Genomic DNA, 5,805 nt, shown 5'->3' on the forward strand with positions numbered 1-5,805 from the left:
TTTTTCGTTTTTTCTTTATATTGTATACTTTATATAAGAAGATAATGTCTAGAGCATGACAGAGAAAGGGTAATAAACTATTTGAAAAGATGTAATAAATAATACATCCAACATTGATAACATGAATTACCAAAAACATTACAACCGCATACTTACCATCACCAGACTGTTTGGACAATGAACACGGGACCTTATTTGACCTAAGTTTTGTATTCATGTATATGACAGATGAGAATGATTTAAATGCTCGAATCACATCCAAGTTCTGAAAATAGGTAAATATCAATAGAATGGATCCTAGCTTCATTATTCAACACCAAACAAGAAATAGTACGCATTTACATGTCATGCACAACTAAATTGAGACATCTTGAGGAGCGGTATATTTTTCCAGACGAGACATGTCAAGCCAAAAACTACTATAAAAAGTTACTGTGACTGGTATTTGTCAAGTAGACTAATTTCTCCTTTAAAGTAAGTCAATTAAAGTAAACAGATTTTATGTACAAATAAAAACATGGATGCAGCAAAGAAAATTTCATAAGAAAATCAATAATAATAACCAAAACTGTAACATTGCACAAATAACCAACACAGCACATTGTATGAGTAAATCTCATTTACATGATGCATTGATTAACCAGATTTTATACATGCAGCATGCCAGAACTCTCACTTAAACGACAGATACGTTGCATATAATTCAGTGTTATATAAATAGCTTCTTAATCAGGGCCCGTATGCATAAAACATCTTAACTTAAGTGTTCCTTAAACTTAGATTTCACTAATAATTCCCTTAGTTAAGTAAAATTCTTAAGTTGTATGCATAAACTTACTTTAAAAGTCTTCACTTAACTAAGGAATACTTAAATCGGAACCTTTCTCTAATTACCGTATGATATATATTAGCTCATCACATGTACTCATCCGTGTAAAAGTTTGTTGTGATTATTTACATTGAATGATCAATACATACTTTTAAAGAGTTAGGGTTAAATTGATATTGGTATGTAAAACAATTCAGTACTACGTAGCATAGTACAATGTTGAAACAGATGAAAAATTGGCGCATAAGAGAAAAGGTTGACGTTTTGATGGATGAGCATGGGAAGAAAAAAACAATATTTGTAATCCAAATCTTTACCCTACTTAATCTTAAATTCGGATTTCATGGATGTAATATTTTCTGGAGACAACAATATGTTTTAAACTCTAACAAAACATGATAAAGGTTTCAATGGCGTAGCACCACTGTAGCATTGTAAGCATGTGCTTACAAATAATTTTATAATTTTTTTTCAATAAAAATTTTACTTTAATCGTTCAGCTTTATATGGCCCGCCGTCTCCCCTTCCAGACCCCTTGCTTACATTTTCTTTTGGGGTTTTAAAAATCTATTTCGATTTCGTAAGTTCACTTACCTTTTACAACAACAAAAAAGGGGGCTAGGATCAATTTTCCACGAATCCATGAAAAAACTAGGACATTTTTCAAAAGTCCTACAATCTTTACTAAATAACATTATTAGATTCATATGTTTACGGTAAGGTATTATCAACATCTTAGCGTACTTAGCAATATTTTCGTTTACAGCAAAATATCAGTGAATATATAAGGAAATATGAAAAATCATTTAATACGGTTTAGGTATCATAAATACGTTATATAAACTTCGAATTCCATGGGGAAGCAGTGGCGGATCCAGAAATTTTCATAAGGGATTGGGGCCACTGACTGCCATAAGAGGGGGCCGCTCCAGTGATTCCCTAAACAATCAACCAAATTGTTTCAACAAAATGGAGGTCCATGCCCCCCAGAAATCCGCCTCTTGGTAGGTCTTAAATCTTTCCACGGTGTATTATAACAATTCAACGTTCAAATTTATTTGTGTACACATGCACGTAAAGAGTAAACAAAAGAAAATAATAGCATGAATTCCATGCGTGTAAAAACTGAGTACTTTTCGGTATACACAACAACGAGATTGAGAAATAAGGGTAGAATGAAGTTATATAACTACCCTCTGTTATCTCTTGATTTGTTGATTATACGTGATTGGAAGAAAATTACGATGATTGTTAATATTTAGCAATAAACAAACGAATTATTAGTAGTTTATTACTGATATAATTATTAATCAATTAAATTGTAGCTAAATATTAATGTTCTGCAAAAAACGCATACTTTCGACTGATTTTTAACTATTTTTGAAAATTTAAGGTAGCTCTATAGGTACCTTAGACTTAAGTGTAATCTTAGGCGTTTTCTTAGTTTAAGGGGTTTTATGCATACCACTTAAGTTTTGTGGGTGTGACCTAAAACATCTAAGATTTTACTAAGGAAAAACTTAGTCTAAGATTTTTTTTGCATACCACTTAGATAAAAAGGGCGGAGTTTCCTTAACTTAAGTGTTTACTAAGGAAAATCTTAACTTAAGTAGCTTTATGCATACGGGCCCAGAAGTACAAAATACAATACAGTTATGAAATGAAATATTATGTCTCTAATATAGAATGACTTGTGAATGTTAAAATATGCCTCTCAAAACATGCACAAGGTCAAACCTTAATGAGCTTGTTCATGACATCTTTACATAAATCTGTTGGAAGGGTACTGATTGATACTTCAGTCTTGAAGAATATGACTTATTTATTAGTTGTAATTGGTTTTGAACGATCTCTCATTAACTGCAAGTACTCTGTATCTATTGTTTTTTTCTATTTTTATACGACCGCAAAAAAATTTTGCCGTCGTATATCGGTATGACGTCGTCGTCGTCGTCGTCGTCGTCCGAAGACACATTGGTTTTCGCACTCTAACTTTAAGTTTAAGTGAATGGATCTCTATGAAATTTTACCATCAGGTTCAATACCACAAAAGGAAAGTTGGGATTGATTTTGAGGGTAATGGTACCAACAGTGAAGGAATTAGGGGCCAAAAAGGGGCCAAAAATACGCATTTTTGTAACTTCCAGACATAACTTGTGTGTAAGTGTATGGATCTTTCTGAAATTGTACTACAAGGTTCCATATCACAAAGGGAAAGCTGGAATTGAGTTTGGGGGTAATTGCCCAAAACGTTTAGGAATAAGGGGCCAAAAATAAGCATTTTTCTAGTTTCTAGACAATAACTTGTGTTCAAGTGTATGGATCTCTCTGAAATTGTACTGCAAGGTACCATACCACAAAGGGAAGGTGGGATTAATTTTGGGGGTAATTGCCTCAAAATTTTAGGAATTAGGGGCCAAAAAGGGGCAAAAAACAAGCATTCTTCTAGTTTCAGGACAATAACTTGTGTGTAAGTGTATGGATCTTTATGAAATTGTACTACAAGGTTCCATGTCACAAAGGGAAAGCTGAGTTTGAGTTGGGGGTAATTGCCCTAAACGTTTAGGAATTTGGGGCCGAAAAGGGGCCAAAAAAAACAAGCATTTTTCTAGTTTCCAGACAATAACTTGTGTTCAAGTGCATGGATCTCTCTGAAATTGTACTGCAAGGTACCATGCCACAAAGGGAAGGCTGGGATTGAGTTTGGGGGTGATGAATCATAAGGGGGTTCAAAAAAAATTGGAGGGGGGGGTTTCCTTTTTTTCCTTTTTTTTTTCTTTAAAATTTTCCATTTTAAATTGGTCATTTCTGATTTATATATAAAAGCAAATAATAATGATATGGTTTAAATAGGTAAATTAAAATTTTTTAAGTTCTTAGACCACATTCATTATGTGTCAGAAACCTATGCTGTGTCAAATATTTTATCACAATCCAAATTCAGTGCTGTATCAAGCTTGAATGTTGTGTCCATACTTGCCCCAACTGTTCAGGGTTCGACCTCTGCGGTCGTATCAAGCTGCGCCCAGCGGAGCATTTTATTTTAGTTTTGATATATTGATTTAAGCCATTTGTAACTGATTTTTGTCCTGCCAGAATGCGAGATAGGGAATACTATTGGCCAGCTGTGGTAGCCTAAACCATTTTTATGATGCTATATATTTCAGAGGGTCGAAGACCTAGATGGCTCATACCTAGTATACAGATGCCTTATGTTACAAATTTTCTGTTTTACATATGTCCATTGTCCTTATCCTAATTTTCGTGGTTCGTCAACACCTTCATAAACAGGTTTAGAATAGAGAATGGAAACAGGGAATGTTTCAAAGAGACAACAACCCGACCAAAGAGCAGAAAACAGCCCACAGCCACCAATTTCTGCACCTTGAGGCGGGCTTAAGCTAGCCCATAAACAATAACAATAATGTATACTAGTTCAGGGAAATGGATGCCACATTAAACCCCGAAATATACAAATGAACCAAAATTTAAAAGACATGCAAAGGCTAGAGATTTCATGTAAATTTCTCACTTATGAGTAGTAGGATTACTGTGTTGGTATCTTGGTTTCTTGCAAGGCCTACATGTCCCTCAGACAAGGTTCACTTGACCTCGACCTCATTTCATGCATCAGTGATCAAGATTTTGTTTACATGATTAGGTCAGTTTCTCGCATAGAAAGCACTAGGTCAACTATATTTGGTGTATGGAATGATTGGAAGGTGTACATGTCAGTCTGGCAGGTGTCATCTGACATTGATCTTATTTTCATGGTTCATTGGTCAATGTTAAGTTTTTGTGGTTTGGTCTGTTTTTCTAATACTATAAACAATAGGTCAAATATATTTGGTGTATGGAATGATTGTAAGGTGTACATGTCTGTCTGGCAGGTATCATCTAACCTTGACCACCTTTTCATGGTTCGTTGGTCAATGTTAAGTTTTCCTGGTTAAGTCTGATTTTCAGATACTATTAAGCAAAAGATCAACTATATTTGATGAATGGAATGATTGTAGGTGTACATGTCTATCTGGCAGGGTTCTGCTGACCTTTGGCCTTATTTTAATGGATCATTGATAATGTTAAGTTTATGTGATAACTATAGTAAAATTATATCGCAAGGACTATCAACACAAAACAAATCATGAATAGGAAAGCAAACGAGACGTTTCAACTTGTGCACTCTTGTTTCATTTACTTTAGATTATTTAGCATTATTACATTTGGCATCCATTGTCATTCAGTCAATAAGCTAGTATAAGCTGCGGTTCGCATCCCCGAATCCCCAGCAGAATTTCTCCTGCTAAATTGCAAATAGTCCTGGTGAAAAATAAAATAAATTCAGGAGAAATAAGCTTCACAATTATTGGGGAAATGGTTTGTCCCAAAACCTGGTAATATTACCTTTAAGGCAAATAAAAATAGTTGAAGATTTGTTCTTCATGTTTTTAAATCGCTTATTTAAATCCTTCTGAATTGACATTCTTTACACAAATTTATTCTATGCATAGCACACTGTAGAATGTTGTGCAATTCGTCACGTTGTACTTTGAAGTCTACTTGAAAGTATTTAGCTATCGATACATGTAGTAGAGAGTAAGAAAACACGAATTCTGAACCAACAAATTATGCACTCTGGGTTAGTTTTTTATTTGTTATTTGTTATTTATCGTCTGTAATTACTAGTATCGGCAGTCAGGAACCCTTTCAAGGTGTCTGTTCTTAAGTCTCAGCGTTTTCTTTAAGGAATTCGATGTTGATAACAGTCTTTGGTGGTCTATTTGTCTTATATATTCATAACTTATCTAAATGCGCTGCAAAAATATTGAAAAGACACTTATCTGATGACAAAATGCATATGTTAACCTCGAGATGTGATTGTCTTGTGTTTTTAGATTGCTGTACGAGTGACATTAACTTCACATGTATGTATATCCTTATTCATAATTTATATACGAAAGAACTGCATCGTTGGT

This window comes from Mytilus californianus, unplaced genomic scaffold, assembly GCF_021869535.1.
Source record: "Mytilus californianus isolate M0D057914Y unplaced genomic scaffold, xbMytCali1.0.p SCAF_8, whole genome shotgun sequence".
Taxonomy (NCBI): Eukaryota; Metazoa; Mollusca; class Bivalvia; order Mytilida; family Mytilidae; genus Mytilus; species Mytilus californianus.